This window comes from Melitaea cinxia, chromosome 11, assembly GCF_905220565.1.
Source record: "Melitaea cinxia chromosome 11, ilMelCinx1.1, whole genome shotgun sequence".
NCBI classification, from domain to species: Eukaryota; Metazoa; Arthropoda; class Insecta; order Lepidoptera; family Nymphalidae; genus Melitaea; species Melitaea cinxia.
The window spans coordinates 5628108-5653637 of NC_059404.1; the positions used below are offsets into that span (position 1 = coordinate 5628108).

The window sequence follows — 25530 nt, forward strand, 5'->3', positions numbered from 1 at the left end:
GTTTATTACGACAGCACATTAGAAACCTCTAAAACTATCAGTGTTCCTCTACTATATTATGCATGTATTTATACATATAAACCTTCCTCTGGAATCACTTTTTTTACTAAGGAAAACAGCATCAAAATCCGTTGCGTAGTTTTAAAGATCTAAGCATACAGACACCGGGAAGCGACTTTGTTTTATACTATGTAATGATAATGTACTGGTACCTATGTCTATGTTTTCGTTTGCGATCGCCACCTCTACACTAACGCTATAAGATAGTAAGCAAGCTTAAGATGAGACGTAATTTCAAGGGCTTTTGTATGTTTTGAATTTCAAGTTATCTGTACACAATACTGATGATATGGTTGTGAAGTCTGATTACTGTGTTGATTTCTGAGTGATTTATACTCAAAAACGTATTAAAAAAACTACTGATAATACCGCTTTGGACCCTTTAAAAATAGACACTTATTATAATTGGTTAGACTTAGGTAATACTATGCACTATTTCAAGATAAAAAATACATCTATCTTTATAATATAAAAATGAATCGCAAAATGTGTTTGTGAGCGCATAACTCAACAACGCCTGGAACAATTGTACCAATTCTTTTTTTAAATGTTCGTTGAAGTCCAAGGATAGTTTCTACGGCAAGAAAAATTCAAATAGTTTCCGGAAAAACCCTAAAAACAGCCCATTTCTTTTTACCATACAAACGTTTTCTAACTAAAATATAGAGTTGCGGGGGCGTTAACAATGGAAAATTCCCGTTTTTAAACTATAGTTCCTATCGACCTCAAATTTGGTACGAATCTCCTATATGCGATGTATCAAATGCGATCAATGAGCGGATTTTAGGATAACTCATCCCCAATAAGGATTGCGTGGGTGGGCGTTAACAATGAAAATTTTAAATGTATGTAACTCCAAAAGTACTGAACCAATTTTTATCAAATTGTTTAAGCATCTGTAATTTGGTCCAACTTGAGAGATAGGGATAATTTTTATCTCAATCGGATCGGAATCTGGTAGGTGGCGCTGCTATCGGTATATAACTCCGAAACTACTGAACCAATTTTTTTCAAGTTTTGTTAGCATCTGTAATTTTGTTTAACTTGAAAAATATGGTAGTTTTTATCTTAATTGGACCCGGTAGGTGGCGCTGCTATCAGTATGTAAGCTATTAAATTTGGTAGCTGTTTTTCGAGCAGGACAACGTCTGCCGGGTCCGCTAGTTGATTCATAAAGAAGCGTTCTAAGAATTAACATAATATACGAGTATTGCATATTTGGGTCTATATTACCTACGTTGACATCTTAGACATATAAAACATATTTGTTAATTTGCTTGTTTGGCTCAAACACAGCATCAATCATTGTAGGTGTCTGTATTCCAGTTCAATATAAACATGTTTTGCATAAAATAGCTTATTTAACAAACAGGCTTAAAGCATAACACAATATGATATCATCTTAATTGTTTCGAAATATTAGTTAAAGTGCATTGCGCATCTAGGGTTTATTAGCATACATAGTGCAAGAGTTGCATTTAGAATAGCAATATTAGCGAAAGCAGTATTTAGGAAGTGTAGGGTTTATATCGTCTACGAAAAACATACAGGACGACTTCAATCACATTTAATTTAAATGTTTATTTCATATGAAATACAAATAAGAAGAGATCCAAAACGGAAAATAGGCATTACAATGTTAATTTAAAGGAAATGTCGCGTTTTAAAGGCAATGAAAACGCAATTTGATATAAAAATTCAATAAGCAATCTTGTACACATAAAACATTATGTTCTGTAAGATATTTCGATTTGAGAAGCTTTGTCGACGCAATGCGATCGTCGAATCGCAACGCAACGCAAATGATAATAGCAATGGACCATGGCTACTATTAACATCTACAACACGCGACGAAATTACGTATAACGTGTAGTTACATGGACAAGTTCAACGATTGGAACCAACGCGAACTGTTAACTTCGAGTTGTTAAAACTTTGCGCTGTTTTTACACTGAAACAAATAAATGTTAACAAAAAACTTTAACACATATTGTTATGAATTAAATATAATGAAATGATTAAAAATGTCTATAGATATATATTTAAATCTACAAAATTCTAAATTATCTTAATAATTTCAATTCCCTTATTTTTTTTCGTTCTAATTATTCATTTTTGAAATATATCTTTAATAAATACTTAATCTATATAGGTAAAAAGCAATTAATTGTTGGTCACTTTTGTGTGACGGAAAATAATTCTGAAACCTTTTCTTAGAACTTATCCGTAAATAAATTGAGTGTTTTAAGAACCAGATTTGGTGAAAACCAACGTCGCCGATTTATTTTATTCATAGATGGAAAGGGCCTTGAATAAAAGTTCGATGTTATTGTGTTTTTATTAGAAGGTCTGACGAAATAAAGATAAACTATTTATGAAGGTAAATTCGTTTAAAATGTTATACCCGAACACGTCTCGACTTCGATTGGGTAATGCAATTTTATTCGTATTTTTACATTAAAATAAACATCTTTATGATATCTCGCGGCAAACGTATATTTTGTGACTCTCGCCAGACAGCTAATGTAACATAGCTATGACATTTATAATTTTGATGATTATAAAATTTTAATTTAACTCTTTTTCTATTAAATAAATAAATTTATATATAAGTTAAAATCACGGAAAAGATAATTATGAAAAGCTTAGCTCACGTTAATTCGTAAGGCTCGACCACGATATTGAACTATGGCTTAAATATTAGGAATTATGTTACTGGATAATATCTATACTGCGTACTTAATAATAGTTCAAAAAGTAAAGAAATAAATTAAACATACTCACTTTTTTTATAAAATTGTAAAAATCGGGTCACTACATGTTAAAGGATCGCCACAACCCATAAACACTCAAGGCTCAAACTACACCAAGACCAAATGAGGCCATCGCGTTTGTGGAGTAGAATAAAAGGGAAATAGGGATGAGGAATGGAAAGGGTGATTGTTAGTTTCCGGTTTTCTCATTCAACGTATAAAATTCAACTAGATATAGTAGCGATGTTCTATTTATTGAGTTTATTCACATTTTTTATTTATTATAAAATTAAACTGTACACCCACACTGTCAATATATCATCTCTTTTGTCCTAAGGTTGCCTGGAAGAGATTGCTTTTAAGCAATAAGGCCGCCTGTACATTTTTCTACTAATTATTGTTAATGTTGCTTGTTTATTTTATTTCTTGTTTGGTGTACAGTAAAGTGTAAATAAATAATGAAATAAATTAGTTAATCTATTGATATAATTGAATCTATCGCAATCTTTGCAGGTATAATAATTACTTTTTTAATTAATGTCTACTAAAAGTAAGTGCTACGCTAACTTACTATTGAGTTGATAGTACAATGTTAAAGTATTTATCACTATTAGTGCAGGAATAACGGGTTTGCATTACTTTAACAACCCCAAACTAAATAACATTATACTGACTAATGATAAATAAATAAACGTTTCACACCAAAGCACCTCCAGTAGGATTTTCTCTAGTGCTGGGTCCATGAAACACACAATACACAAATGTTTTTCATGTCCGGGATTCGAACCCGTGACCGCTAGCGCAACAGCCATAGTTGTGACCGCTGCGCAAATGCGTAATCAGGTGAAGAGAGCATGGTTAATCGTTACTATCGTATGTGAAAAGTGATTTGATCAGTTACTAGCAATGTATCAAAACCTATTGCGTTTCATTCCTTGCTACAACCTCAGGAAATTCATTTCTTAAATAAGTGATTTGACAAATAGACTCATACCAAACACCTTGGCATTTATAGTCAACACATAAATTAGTATCGGTAAATAATAAGACACAAAGATTTTTAAGATCAAATAAGTTTCTTCAAAAAACTTTTGTTTATATATATTGGAATATACGAGTTACGTCAGCAGAGTTTCTTCTTAGTCATTTATAAGTTTAATATGTAACCTCTGTTATCGTATGTACGGCTAACTTTCTCGCTCTATTACAGCAACAAACACTCAATTCCCTGCTGGCGTCTGATATGGCGAAAGCAATTTTGTATACGAACGGTTATGAGACTCGGTGGATTGTCTTGTTTGCACAGAGAGGAATAAAGATTTACAATATTGTTGGGTTTTAACCAAATTAAATCTATAAAAATTACGACTTATGAGATTGTCGTCCTAATCTACAATACTTTATCAGGGCATAAAATGTTTTTCGAAAAGATCGTGTCGTAATTTCATGGGTTTCCTTGTTAAAAGACATTTATTTATTTATTGATCCACCAACATTTGTTTACATCAATACATACAAAAACAAAAATACATAATATACATAACTTAATCTAGATGTAACAAACACTTACAGGCAGATACATCATGCTTAATAGAAATAAAACTTCTAATCACGAGTCGAAGTAAAAACTAAATAAAAACAAAATAAAAAAAAACACAAAAAAAGAAAGAAGTATAAACACATTTTAAGATGATTGGAGTTCGGTATTTAACAGCGATCGAACTTTATTAGTTGAGTCTGCATTAATATCAAACAGGTCACTATGGCCATTAACCAGCTTGCAAAGCCTAGGAACAGGGGAGTTTGATCCAAACACTGTTTTAAAAGGCCTGGCATAATATAATTATATTACTTGAAGGTAATTTTCTAGCTTATGAAAAGTAGTACAGAGATAAATATGATAACATTTTTAAATATAATAAATATAAATAAGAAAAAACCTTTTTAGAAAACCAGCTTTTATATTAAATGCACTTAAAAGAATAAACCAAATTTTTCCTTGAAAATTTTTGCTACCAACATATAACGTCATTACACTATTTATATGATATAAAAACTTGCCGCAAAATTTACCTGTGTAGATAAACAAGTAAATTAAATAACTTGATTGAATCGATTTTTAATTATGAAATTTTCAAACTAAGTAAATACAAGTACTTGAATCTCGCGACAAGATTTTTACAAACACACACATACTTTTATACATACATATATACATTGCAAGTTAAATAAAAGCTTTCAACTAGGTAGATATAAGTTGAAATTAAAATTGCTTATCTTTCAACATATTTTTAATAGTTAACTTAGTTTTGCGAAACCTTACAAACATTTTAGCTTTCATTAATTGCTTTCGCAGATTTAACTTCATTTTCACCCTCATATTTCTTAATCAACGGAAATGTTTCTCGAGCCATTTAAGTCTAGATCTAAATAATCTGATACTCTTACATTTTAAATTTTGTTTCGAATTAGTACGAGATACTTTTACTTTATATTTGTAAGAAAATAATAATACTAGATCTAATTTTACTCTTTATCAATAGTAAAATTCTTCCTGCCCAACAATTGGGACTAATGCTTACTTCGTATTCGTCGGTATGCTGTCACATCGACCTCTAAACACTCACCAAATGACGTTACAGCAGATGCATAAGGCCTCTTTATTACCAGGAGTGACCATGGTCTGCTGTTGCTAAAAAAACGATGCCGATATGATAACTTTCAGTGAGGATATATACTTGGGCGAGTGACATGACTTACATACCCGTATCGCGACGGAACCTGTTTGTCAGAAAGAGGGAGAATCTAGCCTGATGCTCATTTTGTTTAGATTTTAGTTGCTTTATGTTTGGTAGTTACTATCTGAATGTTTCTTGGTAAACAGGAATCACAAATATATGAAAATTTTATCTCTTTGTTTACATTTAATTAGTAAAACAACATTAATATAATCTGCAGTCGTAGATATTACAACTTACTCAATATAAATCATGATTTAAAATTGTTTATGAATGAATTAAATCATGCAATAAAAGATAATGAATTCACTTAGTAGTTTTTATAAAGCTTAATATAAAATCATTTTAAATTCTTTAAAATATAGAATAGGTATATTTTATGAAATGTGAATGATTGGACATTGAATCCATTTGCTACAGAATGGCATTCGGTTTGTTAACTTTGTCATAATAAGATATTGTTATTTCTATATAGTTTGCAATTTGTTTTAAATTAAATTTCGAACAGGATGTTTCTTTTAATAGGTTTTTAGTAAAGTAGGTTATGTAAATAATAAAAATAAAAACTTTGACATAAATTTATTTTAATTAACAAGTTTTATTTAATGACACTAAGAAGTGTAAATCAGAATTCATAATTAAAATACCTATGAATTAACACTTTTTTATAAAATGTTACAGATTATATATAATTTCATTTTACAACACTCTAAAAGCACATCTGGTTTATTCAAGAATTCAAACAGTAATCCTACTTTATTATCCGTGCACTAAGATTTTATTTCGCCACAGACATTAAAACGGGACATAAAATTAGCGAAGTATGAAAATGAAAATGAATAAATAATGAGTATTTGACAAGTATTAAAGTTTAGACGTCAGCATTTTATAAGCTCTAAAAAGTTATTTTATTGTTTTTAATAACTTTTGTTAAGATTTATTTAATGCTCTTGTAAGGGTTATAACTTCTATATAAATTTCTAATTCGCATTGATTTTATGAAGAAAAAAAACATATTAAAGTTTTCTTGCAGTTACTTTCAAAATTAATATAAAATTTTTAATAACACACAATTTCCTATTTTCTTTTTCATTTGTGCGTATCGTCAACACTAATTCGAAATACTATATTTAAAATTTTATTGATAGATTAATAATTTGTGAAGTCATACTTCTTTTGGCGTGTTAGGGAAAAATGATAAGAGTAAATTTTTACGATGGGCGCGCACCGTTACAAAATACCGACACACTGAAAAAGCTCGTCAACGAAGAAGAATTTAGCAGCGGGAAGTCAGCTAGCCAATGAAGTACAACTTCTTACGTGTGTACATAAATAAGTACACACATATTTTTAAAAAAAGTTTTTATACAGTTTTAGTTCTTGGCATTGATCTGTGTGGCATTGTAAGCTTTGCATTTTATTATTTTTTTAATGACAAATTGCAAATTATTACAATGTTTTTTGTCGTTGATCCTAAAGACGATATACCAACATCGTAAAAATAAATGATGCAATATTTTCGTAGGCTTTTTTCACATTTCAAGTTAATGATGTCAATTATGTTTCCTTTTGTAGAACTTTTATTTTTACTGTTGAAAACGAGCGGCTTTGTATTCTTTATGAATCATTATTTAAGCAAGTTAAAAAATCCGATTTTTGTTTTTATAGTAAAATTAATTTGCAAAACGTTATTTTAGAAAAGATATGATATTTCGCATGATGACTATATTGTATGTTTCTTTCAAGTTCATTCAGTTTTGTAAATATGACTTCATATTTAAATTATTCAGTACACAATGTAATGATATCACTCGATAAATATAACCCGAAACCGCACTCAACGTAGCGTTTTTCTTAATTACACTCAATTTAGTAGACGGTCTGGATTCGTTGGATTCGTAAGTACAATCGTGCACGGAATTCGTAGTACGGTTCGCGCAATCTAATACGTATGCTAATTTATGAATGCTCGCCGGAATTATAGATGTCGCTCCGGGCGCGAAATTACGACCCCCGGTTAACCCCACCTTACCCACGGCCGCCATCTTGATCCGCTATCTGATTTTACCCACGTCCAAATTAAAATGCACTAACGTTTCGCTGATGTTCTTTTTTAGTTGAATGGTTTTTTGGATTGCGAGAATTTTAACATAGTGTTAAAACTTTGGTTCGTGAAATGTTGTTAATGGTTTTATAATTCTTTATTCGCTATAAATGAATGATACATATGGACGATGTGATACAAGGTTTAGTTACGTGACACAAGTAATGTTTTATGTGTTGTTGTGATTTTAATAGCAACTAAGTTGTATACGTACCTATAATAAAATGTTGATGAAACCTACATTATATAGAAGTGATATTGTTACAAGTCAATTTATTTATTGTTGTCAAAATATACATTTATTTCGAAATATTAAAATATTATACATATTTACAATTAAATTACTTATGAACTAAGTATTTATAGATAGGTAGTAGTATAAATCATGTCCGCGTAGATATAAACTAAACGTATAAATAGTTCACATAATAATTTTAATATTTTAAATACTCAAATGTAATGAAATTACTAACAAAATTTACTAAAAATTTGAATTTTCGACATAACTGCACATAAGCAGAGCAGTAACCATTAACATCAACATGGTTTAAACGGCATTTATTGACTCGTTTAAATAGTGAAACATGTTTTTAGTGAAAATGAACTCTATTTGTCAATACCCAATAGTTATTAATATTTAATTTTAAAAGGGAATACTGGTACGTTAAGAGATAAAATATGAAATACAGGGTAATAAAATGTCACTATCATGCAAATTATGACTCGTTGAGTAAATTCGAGCAAATGGACATGGCTTAATTTACGAGTACATTTTCACCAATTTGAGCTTCGGTGGCAAACTATTGAGCCATTTTGCACACAGAATTTGTCGTATATACTTTTTTCTGAAGCTGTTTCATATAACTTTACATATTCGTCGCGTCGCATTAATTTCGTAGGCACTCTGGGGATTTAATAAATGCATATTACGTATTTCACTACTCGATTGCTGTTGAGAGAAGAGATCATGTGATTTTATTATTTTATTTTTTTATTATTTTATTTTATTATTTTATTATTTTATTTGTGATTTTTTTATTTTTATATTATTTTTTTTACATTTTGTCTAGTTTCATCACGTCCATCCAATTTTTTCGTTATTAACGACTATCAAATGGTAAAATAAAAATACATATTATTTATTTTTTCAATATTTAAGGATGGATACTATTTCAAATTAAAAAACATGAACTTATTATAATGAAAAAACTTTTCGAATTCTATCGCAGTTTAGTAAGTTTTTAAATGCCCAACGTTACGAATAAAATAATAAACCGCCATAAAATCCAAAACAGTTATTTCATTACAATGGGTGAAATTCGCGTAAACATTAGAAAACATTAGGTACATGACCTTATTTATTTATAGTCTGTATGTTTAAAAAAGAATATATTTAGGGTTCATTTTTAATTCATTTCATTCATTCACATTCACTTAAAATAGCAAATGAACAAACCTCTTTTCTACGAGAAACAGGAATTATCATACAAAATTGCTGTGTTCTTTTATTTTGCTGGCTTAAAGTTATCTAGCAAGCTACTAACAATAACACCAAGTACTTATCTCTTTTCTCCGAGTTCTGTATTTCTCTCAAGCTCCGACTATTTACAATAGAGGAGGTTAGTGCGATATGCAAATGCAATTTCAGCTAACAGCATTCCAGCGAGACTTATCTAAGTGTAGCGTTCAATTGTAAGCGAATTTCGTAAAAGGCCGGATAAAAAATGCGAGCAAAGAGAGCTGAACGAATTTTAATGAATACGTGCCTATTATTTTTCAACAAATGGATAGGTTTGTTTAAATGAAAAAAAAAAATCTACATGGTTACTTTTACCCAAGAACATAAAAAAAGAGGGATTTTTTTCCAACATTTACAGTTTATTTCTGGTTCACATTTGCCTATTATTTTTTGTAGTTTTATTTTATCGCTGTAAGTGATACCATTCGATGTGGATACGAGGAGTTTAAACAATATATTACGTTGGAGCCAAGTTAACGTTGCAGTGTAACCGAGATAGTTTCGCTATGCAGATATCGTCTGAAATTTAGTAGTAAATTAAGTTTAAGCAATTGTCTCTGACGCTGGCTTACTCTATGCAGTTAGTGTTCGGTCCATTACGCTACGACCGAATAATGTGCTCATTTGGCTTAAGATATTGTGCTATTAAAGTTTGGTTTACCAGCACAAATAGGTACATCACTTTCTTTATAATTGGTATCTAATGCTTTTATAGAATGACATAGCTCATAATAAAAATAATTTTATACATTAAGAGATATGGGCTGTGTTTTATATTTTTCCAATCCTCAATAACAAAATTTCTTCTTCTAGTTTTTTAATAAATTCTATCACATCATCACGTCTTCTTTATATCAACAAAACTTTGGTTTTTGGAATTTATAAACATGGTGATATTTGCAGTTTTTTCTGCATTATTTTTCTATACACATTCAATAAAGTATATTACTTTAAGCCGTATTGTGGTGTTCAGATAAGTATTAGATTGTCGTGTTCTAACAAACAAGCTTCAGATTTATACTACTTATTACAATAGATGAATAAGCGTGAAGTGTTTATTTATATATTTAAAATCAATACAGATGAGATATAGGTCATTAAATGGGTACATAAGTATTATATACCTATGATATGCATCATTATCCGTAAAATATAATAAAATTAAAAGCAATAAATGTCACGAACATTTATTACGGAACAATAAATAATTTTCGTTTTAAAACGCAGCAAGCAAGCCAAAAATTCGTAATCTATTGCCTATTCTCGTGTTTAAAATGTCGATAGTATTTTTACTTTAAATTATGACAGGAATAACGGTCAGTTTGCACTAAGCCCTAAGGTCTGATACTCTGATGGTGCGATAGTTTGGCACGGCTCCAGCCGACCGAGCAGATTTATGTACCGTTAATATTTTCATTGAGTTAAGGTTTATTCGGAATTTTCTATCAATATTTATTATCGTATGGAGAGAAAAATTTGAGTGTGAGTTACATTTTGTGTACTCGTATAAATAGACAAAAATCAAAAAACCTAAATTGAATAACAACTGATCGTAAAAAAAAAACAGTATTTTGATATTTTCTATACAGTTTCACTTTTCGAACAATAGTATTTTTTGGTTTTCGCTAGCAATTTAAATACGTGAAAATTATGTTTAAACTTTCAAAAAAAAAATCACGTAATGAACACAACTACACTTAAGTTAATCAATTTGTTAAAATACAAATAAATGAATAAAACAATCTACCATAATTGTGTTTGCTCGCAAACGAAAAAAAACCGACTTCAATTACATCGACGAGTAATACAACGTAGATCGACGAAAAAATAGTCAAGTAACTACGCGTTATCAAAGACTACTCAAAAAGTAGTTATCAGATCTCAATAAAATTTATACGTGACCACATGACAAACATCAGCTATCGATTAAATTAAAATTTATCAAAATCGGTACACCCAGTAAAAAGTTATTGCGGATTTTTAAGAGTTTCCCTCGATTTCTCTGGGATCCCATCATCAGATCCTGGTTTCCTTATCATAGTACTAAATTTGGGATGTCTCCTTTCCAACAAAAAAAGAATTATCAAAATCGGTACATCTAGTAGAAGGTTATGCGGTATAATACAACGTAGGTCGACGAAAAAAGCGTCAAGTAAAAACGCATTATTAGATATAACTCGAAAATTAGTTGTTAGATCTTATATAAATTTAAATGGGATCAATTGACACACACCACCTTTCGATTAAAAAAAAAATTGTCGAAATCGGTCCACACGGTCAAAAGTTCTGATGTAACATACATTAAAAAAAAATACAGTTGAATTGAGAACCTCTTCCTTTTTTGGAAGTCGGTTAAAAACAAATATATTACGAAGTTATAATTTACGAACAATTTAGAAATTTATCATTGATTATGTCAAATTAATATTTTTTTTTATATAAATTTTTTAATTATTCAAAACAAAATTAAAAAAATGTACAAATAATGTACGTATTGAATTTGATTTATACATTAAACGGAATATGTACAATTTTTATTGTTATTATCGATATGCCTATAAATAATCATTTTAACATCCACCCGTAAAAAAGTTTAGTACCTTTACATTCTTGACCATGACACTAGCAATGGTGCCGAAACATCGGTAACTCAAAATGAGATATAGCAAATTTGGTAGAAATTTCCTTATATCCTCTTTTATATAAATAGTAGTGTTAGTGATCATGAAAGCTTAAAACCTAGATTTGTTCTGATACTTATACTTTTGCCATAATGTATTCTAGTTTGTAACGACTCCGAAATATCGGGTGTTTCAAAACTACAACCGCGGTAAGTCCCCTAGAATAAAGGTATTTACAACATTATTTGGGTCAAACATAGTTTAACATAGCTCTATATAGCTTAATCGATATAACAAAAGGTTGTTACTTTATATTTATAAATATTTAGTGCGATTCACCAACTCGAAATAGGTAATCTCTAAAGAGCAGAAAGTTAAGTCATTATCTTGAATATTAAGAGAAAAGTTTTTGTGTAATGGGCACAAGTTTAATGTAGCCTTTGTAAGCGTACCTATATGCTGCGAGGAATAATATTTCCGCTACATCGAATTTTCTGTATATAAGAATTTTTCTTCTTTAAAAAATTTCAAAATTATGTAAACAGAATTGCTGAAAGATTCTTTGCATCAAATTGAATAATTCTTTTTTTTTATATTCATAAATGTTTGAAAGAAGAAAATTTAAAAAACCAAACAAAAAATGGTTAAAAATAAAAATATGACAGTGCGGAGTTCATGGAGTAAGCTAGAAAAAAAGAAAAAAAAATTAAGAACAGATAATACTATATTAAGTATTTGTGATAACTAATGCTGTTCAATGCAAAGTTCTCTATGTTTATTTGTTGATTAACTGTCTAAGGAAATATCTGTTGTCTAAATGTATGTCAAAACAATGACTTTTAATTTTCTACTTGGTTAAGCACCGTTCCCGATTCGAAAATATTTTAAGTTTTTCTTACTCGTTCGTATTATTCATAGCGGACGTAATTTAATTTATTTTTAATTTGTTTTACTGTAATTTATTATTATAGGGTGATAATAATGATAGGCTTGAATTTCTCGACGTTGTTATTTTAGAGACATTGTGCTCTAGGAAAATTAATTCGTTGAGTTAAAACATAAAATTTAATTAATGCGCAAGTGAATGGGGCATTATCCCCTGGGAACGATGCTATATTTTCTTTAGAAAGAGCATTTGAATTTATTTCTAGTATTATTATTAAAACTGTAATATTCATACATATCTACATTAGTTAATAAAAATATACAAAATTTTTGTTTTGTATTTAATATAACTTCAACAATAAAACGAAATCTCATATAATAGAGGATTATATAATTGAAACAACGACCGTTGATTATAAATCAAAAACAAATCTTTTTATCAAATTATAACTATTTCTTGTATAAAAACATACTTTTTTAAATTACCAACTATACAATTTTATGCCGTTTTCCACATTTTTATTATGTAACATACTAATGAAGCGAAACTTAAGGTATATCTTTTAAAGTCATATTAAAAAGCCAAGTCATATACAACATTATATACCTACTAAAAGAATTCCACGTGGTTATAAACAAAAAAGTATACACATAAACTAAATACATGCGACGAATCGACAACCTCCATTTCTCATTGGTCAAAAGTACATTATACCATTATGTAGAAAAATTCATAACGCGCTTGGAGACATATTGCTTTCACATAAAATATGGGACGTCGAAGTTAAAGTTTATGTTTGTTTAGTCAGCATATTCAAATGTAACCTTTGGGACTGAATGTTTCAGGTATCGGGAAAAACACGTCGATATGAGTTCCATGGAGTCGCCGGAAAAACAATTTAAGTAAGGTAAGATTTAGTACTTTTGTACGATAAAAGCCTTTGTCTATATTTTTGCTATGTACGGATTGTTAATATTTAAATAAATTTCAATAAGATAAAATCTTTAGACATGTTATTTAAGAGTGTCTCATCTGTTCATATAAGCTTATAGATAAGCTATATATATATATATATATATATATATATATATATATATATATATAAGCTATATAGCTTTAAGATAAGCCAGATAGTAAGTGTAATATATTGTGTATAGGCTTTTCTTTTATAAATTATAAAGAGGAAATATTTGATTGTTTGCTTGTATTGAATACACTCCGAAACTACTGAAGCAATTTGAAAAAAAACTTTCACTGTTGGGAAGCAACACTATCTGTGGGTGACATAAGCTATATTATATTTTCAAAAAAAAAAATAGAGAAAAAATATTTTTAAATTTTTGTTAAATACCCGTGAAATCCGGGGCGGGTCTTTTATAAATATCACAGAATCTAAAGGTCGGTTATTTATTATATGAGTGTACTTAATAAACTCATTTACATATTTCAGAATTTAAATGTCGGTTGCTTATTATCGGTGCTGTGTGGCTACGGCACTAAAGAATTTAGCCACCTCCTCTCTTCCCGTGGGTGTCGTAAGAGGCGACTAAGGGATAACAAGGTTCCACAACCACCTTGATACTTAAGAAGCCGACCGATGGCGGGATAACTATCCAATTGCTGGCTTTGAAATACACAGGCCGAAGACGGGCAGCAGCGTCTTCGGTGCAACAAAGCCAGTACTGCGGTCACCAACCCGCCTGCCCAACGTGGTGACTATGGGCAAAACACATAAGTTCACGTTATTTTTGGCGTAAACTTGTGGAGGCCTATGTCCAGCATTGGACTGTATAGGCTGTAATGATGCTTATTATAGAAGTGTACTTGATAAATTCATTTACATATTTGATGTTGCAGGCTGAATCAATCAAACAATAGTCTTATACATATAATAAAACGTTAGGAAAGTCAAAACTGTACATTGAATATTTTTTTTAAAGAATACTTGGGGTGTGTTCTACAATCGATACCGAAGCCAAAAATATGAGTTTTAGAATTTTTGTCTATTTGTCTGTATGTATGTCCGGGATAAACTCAAAAAGTACTGCATGGATTTACTTCAAATTTGGCACGAATATTATTAAGAAATCGGGTCAGCATATAGCATACATATTATCACGCTATAACCTACGGAGAACGAGCAGTGAACCTTTATTTCTTCAACGCATTCTGTAACAACGCGTAATATAACGACGCATTTTTGAATGTTGTTGTTGTTATGTTAATAACCATGCTGTAAAATAGCTTCTCACTATAAATAAAGACATTCTGTAGTATATTTAGTATCAGCATTGCGCCCGTGCGAAGCCGGGGCGGGTTGCTAGTATAAAATAAAAGTCTTAACGTGTCACTGTTAAGAACGATTCGAGCTTAATCTGTCAAGATTAGCCACCTACTTCCTTCACGACGAATCGACGAAAGTCTTAGAATTTCTTTCGAGATATACGACGAAAGTCTTAGGTTTTCTAACAATTATTTTCTCATCACCGAATGAAAAAGATTTATTTTTAAACTTAAAAGTGTCGTGATTTCATTTTCAGTTAAAATATATGTGCGATAATTATTACTGTTTTTATTTTTAAAAGGCTCTGTTGTAAATCTTTAAGTCTATTTTCACTTACATAGTAATTATTTTTTTATAACTAAATTGAGATAACAGTAAAGGATTTAAGGATAAAGTGTAGTTTTTATTTAAAATGTTTGTAGCAGGGAAACTCAGATAAGGTCATGTCGCATTAACGTAGACGAGGGATTTGTGGCGACGTCTAGTTAAACGTCACTCTGAAATGTTCCAAGAGGGACCACGAGATTTTATTTATCGATATTGCCTTGTGCATCGAGATTTCACTTTAATATAGATGAAAATGTTCTATATTTTTTAGCCAATTGAGAAAAATCGAAAGAATCTTATCGTTTATTTCTTGAATTTGTATTCGTTCGAAATTGTGTAGCTTTTATGAAAACAAAAACAGACCGACTAAGAAGTTTTCGTAACTTTTATCTTAGAATTATATTATCAATGTTGAGCAGATTAACGACACTAAGTAATTCAGAGGGAGCGGTGTTTACCCGCAGCTTTGCAAGATTAATGATAGAAGTAGGTCCGTAGACAGGGCCAGGGGAAAGGGAGTGAAGATTTTAGTTCAATCCCCTGGCAGAGCAACATAATGCGCCACTTCTGTTTTGTCTAATTGCACGTAGATATTAACAGCTACCTTTGCTGGTACCTTGTTAAATTTATTAATGAGCTCCAATTAGGATGGTCTGTTTGCGGTGGTACGAGTAAATCTGTTGGTCTTGTTACGGTTTCATTATTTTGTAAGGTTGAAATAAGCAGCACTGTGCAAACGTTGCTCGATTATTTATGTAATTAAGCTTCATCCATTAGATTCCGCAAGAGTGTTCGAATTAAGCAACGTATTACGCTCGCTTTTGGCTCAAAGGATGCTAGATAAATGACGACACGATATGTATAACAAGTAGGTATGTTTTCAGAATTTTTTGTTCGACTCGGAAGCACACAGCGTTAAAGATGTAAAGAGAACGCACGTCGTCGCGTGGAATTAGTCGAGAGAGACGAAACTTAGTCTCAATCGTTCGTAGTCCGTCAATCTGAGGAAATTGATGAGTCAGGCGATCGAGCGAGCTCGTATAAAGGCCTCGCGGGAGAACAATGCCCGTTCGCCTTTCAGCGATCTTCCCTAAGCAATTAAGTGAACCTTTTTGTTCGACCGCGCTTTTCGCTACTACATTATCGGTACACAATAGTGGGAATGATTTGCGAAAACATTCCCAGATTATTTTTTGTGTATCTGAAGCATTAAATCGTTTTATCCTGTCTCTTACGTAATTTCCTTTTTTGTCGTAAAGAAATTGAATTTCTTTTTGGAGTCTTCTTTTATTTTATCTTGGAAATAGTTTAACTGTAAATAAATTTAACTTTGTGTAAATTTCTAAATAAGCTGAATTAATCTTATTTCATTTATATTAATTGAATTAAAGGGATTATGGAGATAATCCGCATATTAGCGAGGGCTATAAATGACGGATTATGCGAATGAAGAGATTAACATTATTATCATATGAAACGGATTCTAATTTATGTATATACGTTATAACAAAGAGTTTATATAACTTAAACTTTAAATTAACAGGCTGCCTTTAACAACATAACAATACACTTTATACACCAAAACAGAAATAATACATATCAGATCTTTAATGTGTTTATTATATGATTTTGGTATAAATTAGGGTTGAATTGTGTAGTTTATTGATGAATGTGAATAGAAACGCCTTTATAATTTAATTGACAGGATAAGCAACTAAATTAGACTTCGTCAAAATAAAATCCTTTCCTTCTGTTAGCGTACGACATTAGTTCGTACAAATTATACCTTAGTACAAATATTTAAATTAACAGAGAAAATACATTTTTACCGAGCCTAATGAACCCTTTTAGTCTTTTTTCGAGACTTATTAATGTTTTTAAACAATTTCATTTAGTTCAGATTTGGTAATTCAAGACCGCCGTATGTACCTACTCTTATTTTTTTTAAGTATACGGTTAAAATATTTTTTCACTTTACGAATAAATTAACAGTACTATTAAGTTCACTATAAAATAATTGATTGGGCTTTTTTAATTTGAACTTATTTTAATATTTAAGGAAATATGTACTTATATTAAAAAATTAAGTTTAGAAAATATTAAAAAAAAAATATAATAAAATATAATAAGTAGCCAATTAGCCATGATTTATAGAACCATTAATAAATAATAATGTCATAAATTCTGCCAAAAATTAAACTGAATGTGGGTCTAGTAGCGGCACGTATAAAACAAAGTAAAAACGCAAAATTTTTGGAAGCCTATCAACTGTGTCAGTTGTTTATTTTCACGTAACCAAATTATTTCTAAGAGTCTAATACACATTCTTTTCGAGTTTCAGGATCAAGTAAGGAGTCGAAAACCAACAAAATAGCAATAAATTTTCAGTTTTAAGATAAACGATGCAAGACACAACCAACACAGAAGAGAGAGAATAGAAATAAAACAGAAGAGAAAAAAGAAGAATGAAAAAATATTATTGGCACATTCGTGATCTACCCTGTAGATCCGGGCTTTTGTAGCTTATGTATCATCAGAAGCTCGTCTCTACAGGTATCTCACGGCTGGAAGACCTCGCTACTTTTATTAACATATTTCAAGAAAGAAGCATTGAATTCAAGCAATCGAGATAATTAGCAATTTTAAACGTTGTTTAACTTTTGTATTACATACCAGTTCTCTTTTCATTCTATATTATTGTCACATTGCTGCAAAAATGTAAACAATTTCTTGAATATAGAATATAAAGCAAGCAATAAGCAATTCAATATGGTAAGAAACTGAAAAAAAAAAAAACTAAAGCACATTTAGGAAAGGTATTTAGTTACTATTTATATTTAGTGATCTGTTTGTGGCGGATGGTTAGAATTTATATAATAATATGAATCAAATATATAATTCATTGATCAAAAATATAATAGAAAGTGCGTCTCAAATTATAAATATATCATTACATTTCTCTAAAAGTTAAAGATTTTATAAGCACTAGCATTCGAGATGCTTACTGTAATGAACAATAAATATTTTTGATGTAATACGGTTTAAATATATTACTTGATTGATGAACAACATGATGTACTGTGTTTTTGCGTTTATTTTTGTACATATTTGTGTTATTTTTTTCATGTCTACTGCCTGTGTATGAAATGTGTACGGACTACTTACTGTATTGCCCATTTTATTGAAACTTAATATGACATGGTGTTTTTATAAAATTGACAGCAAATTGAATGATAATTATGTTTATATGTACAAGTTTGTATATATGTATGTTTGTATCTATGTATGTATGTATTTGTATATTATGTATATGAATTATTTGCTCGTGTATTATATAATAACGATTGCCACTAACATTACCTTATTTTTCCTCCCCTTTTTTTCTTAATGTGAATTTTACTAATGCTCAATTTTGCTCACCTACAAACGTCTGCTCTTGTACGTCCTAAGGTTGGCTGGTTAAGAATACTTTAAGCATTTAGCCCGCCTTTTGTACAATTCTTTAATGTATTGTGCAATAAAGTAATAATAAATAAATAAAGATTAAGCAAAACATCTAAAGCCTTTTAAAAAAATAAAAATTTGTGTTGTAAATAATATAAGCAATATATATAAGCAATCTTAATGTCACATTTATGAATTTCGGTTTTAATATGCTCTTTATAAGCACGAAAATTTAAATATTAACAATAGAAAATGTGAAAACGTCTCAAATAAACGAGTGAAACAATATAACGTCGATTAAAAATTGGATTGCATAAGGTATTTAATATAGACTTGACTTGATGAGTTCTGTTTTAATTTTATACAAGTTGAACTTAATCTATTTTTAAGGTTATATTTCTTTTGTCGCGTTAGGGAAAAATGATGAGAGTTAATTTTTACGATGCGCGCGCACACTGTCACAAGAAGCCGACACCCAGAAGTTAGCTAGTCAATGAAGAAGAAGTTGGCAAGGTGAAGTTAGCTAGCAAATGTAGTTTAACTTCTTACATGCGTACATTAGTACACACACACTTTTTCCAGAAACTACTTTTTTATCCAAAAATTGTTGACAAAATTAATTGTAAAATTAATTTCTTGCTTGATGTCCAATTTAAATTTAAAGTATAACTACAAAATACGATAAGAAATATTTCGAAATAGGCGTGCTGAATTTAAAATTAAATATAGAGTATATTTTTATACATAAAGCAGGGCAAACGATCAGTAGCTCCATCTGTTCTTAAGTAGTTACTGCCACCCGTGAACATCTTCAACATTATAGTTGTATATTGTGGATGCTGCCAGCCTTTAGAATATTGTTTACTTAATTTGACCTCTATTGGTAGGATAGTGTTCTTAAAATACATCAAGTTCATTACGAGTTCATTACGAGTGTCAAGTAAATTAAAAAAAAAAAAAAAAACAAACCATAAATTTGGATTTAAAATATGTTACAAAATATTTTTGGCGACGAATTACATTCTTTAAAAATAACAAAATAAAATACGATTTTACTGTAAGTCAATGCTCCATGCTGGTATGTATTTTAATTTAGTAATTTATGCCCTTATTTAATGATGTCAGCAATATTTTAAAATTAAACTAGATATAATATCGTCATTTTCTAATAACTACGAGTATAATGTATGTATCTTCTTTGTATTCGTATATATATCTACGTCCCTAATTAATTATTTTTAATGAAAGACTGATAAGCAGCTAATAATATTTTAATAGAAATACTCATATCCTCACGTCATATGTATATTATGCTGTCGACAAATTTTACGATACAATACGATTCAACCTGTAACATTCAACTACTGGACACAAGCTTCTTTCTCGATGTAGGAGAAAGGTTTTAGCTTTATCCACCACGCTGCTCCACTCCGGGTCGGCGGATATATTCTCTGCAGTAAGTAACGATCGCTATCAGGTGTTTATGATAATAACCGGGACCAACAACTTAGCATGCTCGCCAAGGCACGGTGGATAGACCAAGACAAGGACAGACAAGAAGACTGGAAATAAATCTTTATATGTCTAAGAAGTTCAAAAATACTTAATACGATTAAAAATAAATAATATTGTCTCTTATTTTTAATCGAGTTTCAACCCGACCAAATACTTTTCGAGCTATATCTAATAATGCGTGTTTACTTGATTATTTTTTCGCCGACCTACCTTGTATTATACCTTATAATTTTTTATTGGATTTTCTTATTTTAATGATTCTTATTTTAATCTAAAGCTGATGCTTATTTTGTAGTTCCATTTACATTTGACTGAGATCTGATGACTAATTTTTGAGTAATCTTTGATAACGCGTATTTTATTTACTTGACTATTTTTTCGTCCACCTACGTTATATTGAAGTTGGTTTTATTTCGTTTGCGAGCAAACACAATTACACTGTTACAAAAAATGGTAAAATGATTTATACTACTGTTGGAAATTATAACATTTTGAATTGATTGTGGTAAATCTAAGAAACCTATAACCTATATACAGGTGACTATCTGGATTATTTTTCATACGTTATAAACATTTCTGCTTTGCCGTCAGATAATAAGAAAAATTTTTTTCAATTAGTTTTTAATAATTATCGAAAATAACATAGAATCAATTAATAAAACAAAAATAAAAAAAAATATAGTGAATTTATGTTAAAAAATATTTTTAATATTTAATAGGCAATGTGGTATTTTTTGTATTTTTTTAGGTCGAAAGTTAACTATTATTATTATATCTGTCAATGTAATGTATCAACTATTAAAGTAGATCTATGTTTAAAATTCAAGGAATAAATGTTTACAAAATTCATACGTAACAATTAAAGTAGTTGTATAATTCTTTATTGAATTAATAAAAGATAACTCGCCACCTAATTTGTATAGAACGTCTGAAATTTTTACAATATTAATGTTATGAATGCATATTACATTACAGTAGTTCAATCTATTCCTGCAAACATACCTAAACATAGGAAGATGAACAGCGATATAGTTTATTACCCATATATTGCCGCATAAGTCTGTTAAGGTTTTATGCGATTTATTGCAATGTAGTGAACATTAAATTTTATATAAATTCACTAGAAATAGAAGAATTAATTAAATAATTTTTTAGGTATATACTTTTTACGAAGATTACCTTAAAATATTTTTTTATGATAAAAAAAAGTTTGAAATAAAAAGCTCTTTTATCTATTATTTTATATTGTCATCCGCCAATCCGCAGTGGAGCAGCATGGTTGATTAAGATCCGGTCCTCCTCCTACATGGAGATAAAGCCAGCAACTTGCCCAGTAGTAAGATGTTACAGGTGAAAAAGTTCATGGTAAATTATTAAAATAAGGTGGTGAAAACCAATTCACCATATTTGTTTTTAAATACATAAGCGTTATAATACTGTACTCTGATTTTATAAAATATCTTTTGTTAGATGACGTATTCTGTATGAAGATAGATTACAAAGCTTATTACTGTCTAATAAAATTATCATACCATTTATATACAGGATGTCCCAAAAAGTAGTGATAAGTGGGATTCCAGAGATAGGGCACCCCTTGGGGTATCCGAATCACCCCTATGTATGTTAAGCGATTTTGCATAGTTTTCGAGTTATGAATTTTTTTATATATTTTTGAGAATTTTCCACCTGAACAACTTTAAAAATTTCTAAAAAAAAAAAATTGAAGACTTTTTAGAATTTTTGTTTTTGTATCTAAATAGTCATGAGCTGTAGCTTCCAGCTTAAAAGATTCAGCTTCTTAACTTTGATGGAAATGGTGAAAATCTAAGTGTAAAGTGAAAATTTTACGTTTTGAAAACTATGACTTCAATTTTCAACTTAGAATTAAAAATCTAAACAGGCAATTTTATGGTTTCTAATTAAGCTTAAAAACTTCTCCAGAGTCTCGGCTTTCATAATCATAAATAAAAAGTTGTACTTAATGGGGCTACTTTTGCTAAAATTTGCCTCCAGAGACATCAAGGTGGAAAATTCTTAAAATTACCAATTTGAATAAAAAAATTTTTTTGCTCAATTTGTTATTCCTTTAAGGTTAAATAGTTTTGTCGGCGCTCTAGCTGGGTCATACGTATAGGATTCGTGCGGAGGAAAATGATAAATCCGTAGACTGAGTGATATGGTTTCAAAACGATGGTGCTCCATGCCACTTTGCAAGAATAGTCAGACAACATTTAACACAAAGATTTAGAGACAGATGGATCGGCCATGGAGGGCCCATTGCATGGCCGCCGCGGTCCCCAGACTTGAATCCAATCGATTTCTTTGTCTGGGGATATTATAAAGAAATAGTTTACGCTAAAAACATTAGCAACGTAGCGGAGTTAAGACGAAAATTGAGACAGGCAGAAGAAACAATTAAAAACAACAGAATAGCATTCCTAAGAGTTAATTAGTCTGTTAACCAACCAAAAGATTGTAAGAAAACTAAGATCGAAGATTTAATAAACATTTGGAGGTTATTTAGGTTTAATTAATAAAACGAAAAGTAATCGTCTTAAAATTATTTATTATAAAAAGTTTTCAATATGTCGACCTTCGTGCTCGATACATGTTCTACATCGTCTTAAAAAGTTTTCTTTGAGTCTTACGAATGCTATTCTGTTGTTTTTAATTGTTTCTTCTGCCTGCCTCAATTTTCGTCTTAACTCCGCTACGTTGCTAATGTTTTTAGCGTAAAATATTTCTTTATAATATCCCCAGACAAAGAAATCGATTGGATTCAAGTCTGGGGACCGCGGCGGCCATGCAATGGGCCCTCCATGGCCGATCCATCTGTCTCTAAATCTTTCTGTTAAATGTTGTCTGACTATTCTTGCAAAGTGGCATGGAGCACCATCGTTTTGGAACTATATCACTCAGTCTACGGATTTATCATTTTCCTCCGCACGAATCCTATACGTATGACCCAGCTAGAGCGCCGACAAAACTATTTAACCTTAAAGGAATAACAAATTGAGCAAAAAAATTTTTTTATTCAAATTGGTAATTTTAAGAATTTTCCACCTTCATGTCTTTGGAGGCAAATTTTAGCAAAAGTAGCCCCATTAAGTACAACTTTTTATTTATGATTATGAAAGCCGAGACTCTGGAAAAGTTTTTAAGCTTAATTAGAAACCATAAAATTGCCTGTTTAGATTTTTAATTCTAAGTTGAAAATTGAAGTCATAGTTTTCAAAACGTAAAATTTTCACTTTACACTTAGATTTTCACCATTTCCATCAAAGTTAAGAAGCTGAATCTTTTAAGCTGGAAGCTACAGCTCATGACTATTTAGATACAAAAACAAAAATTCTAAAAAGTCTTCAATTTTTTTTTTAGAAATTTTTAAAGTTGTTCAGGTGGAAAATTTTCAAAATCATATAAAAAAATTCATAACTCGAAAACTATGCAAAATCGCTGAACATACATAGGGGTGATTCGGATACCCCAAGGGGTGCCCTATCTCTGGAATCCCGCTTATCACTACTTTTTGGGACATCCTGTATATGCAGGTATCATCATTACAGCCTATACAGTCCACTGCTGGACATAGGCCTCCACAAGTTTACGCCAAAAATAACGTGAACTCATGTGTTTTGCCCATAGTCACCACGCTGGGCAGACGGGTTGGTGACCGCAGGGCTGGCTTTGTCGTACCGAAGACGCTGCTGCCCGTAATCGGCCTGTGTATTTCAAAGCCAGCAGTTTGATGGTTATCCCGCCATCGGTCGGCTTTTCAAGTTCCAAGGTGGTAGCGGAACTGTGATATCCCTTAGTCGCCTCTTACGACACCCACGGGAAGAGAGGGGGTGGCTATATTCTTTAGTACCGTAGCCACACAGTACATATGCAACAGGTATATGTGAACATCTAAAGTAAACAGCGGGAAGCCGCTGGATTCAGAGGGCACAGGACGGAATGAGTGGCGAGCATTAGGGCTTCCTCTAATGCTCACCTACGTCCAGTAGTGGACTTATAATGGCTGATGGATAGATGAATATATGTGAATAAGTTGAATAAAAAATTCGAGGATTCCACGGTTTCATCGAAGAAGAAAAAGAGAAGAAAGAAGTAATCTAGCAATAAGAGAAAATATGTCATTCATTAAATTTTTTTTTAACATTTTCTACGTTTCTTTTCCCTGAGTATGCCTTAAATGTTTCAATATATGAGTATTTCAGTATATTTAGAAAAAAAAAAAACTGAGCTACATGTTTTCAAATTGTTACTGATATTTTTGTTAATTTAAAACGTTTAATACTTTATACTAGGATAATTGTGATTGCTCGCAAACGAAAAAAAACCGACTTCAATTACATCGACGAGTAATACAACGTAGATCGACGAAAAAATAGTCAAGTAACTACACATTATCAAAGATTACTCAAAAAGTAGTTATCAGATCTCGATAAAATTGTGTGACCACATGATAAACATCCGCTTTCGATAAAATTAAAAATTATCAAAATCGGTACACCCAGTAAAAAGTTATTGCGGATTTTCGAGAGTTTCCCTCGATTTCTTTGGGATCCCATCATCAGATCCTGGTTTCCTTATTATGGCACCAAACTAGAGATATCTCCTTTCCAACAAAAAAAGAAATATCAAAATCGGTACATCTAGTAGAAAGTTATGCGGTATAATACAACGTAGGTCGACGAAAAAAGCGTCAAGTAAAAACGCATTATTAGATATAACTCGAAAACTAGTTGTTAGATCTCAAATATATTTAAATGGGACCAATTGGCACATACCACCTTTCGATTAAAAAAAAAATTGTCGAAATCGGTCCACTCGCTCAAAAGTTCTGATGTAACATACATAAAAAAAAAAATACAGTCGAATTGAGAACCTCCTCCTTTTTTGGAAGTCGGTTAAAAGTATGTCATTCATTAATTTTTTTAAAATATTTTCTATGTTTCTTTTCCCTAAGTATGCCCTAAATGTTTTAATATATGAGTATTTCCGTATATTTAGAAAAAAAAAAAACAGCTACATGTTTTCAAATTTTTACTGATATTTTTGCTAATTTAAAACGTTTAATACTTTATATTAAGAAAAGTATAAAGTATTAAACGTTTAACAGTAGAAAAGTTATCAACTTGAATTTACTAACACAAAGCAAAAAATAATATAAAAAAAAAAATGTTGCGTAGTTATGAACTTGTAGTTAGTTGTCGAATCAACATATAACACCCCTCTGCTCTTTCTCCATGTAAGAGAAAGGTTGGAGCTTAATC

General features: G+C 30.5%; 1 long non-coding RNA gene across 1 annotated transcript; it reads left to right on the forward strand.

Annotated features, from left to right (window-relative positions):
* The first annotated feature begins 4239 nt into the window (after nt 1-4239).
* On the forward strand, nt 4240-24589 carry LOC123657779. Its single transcript, XR_006743765.1, has 3 exons — nt 4240-4630; nt 16162-16168; nt 24562-24589. It is a non-coding gene; the product is annotated as an uncharacterized LOC123657779 (long non-coding RNA).
* Nucleotides 24590-25530: the final 941 nt, after the last annotated feature.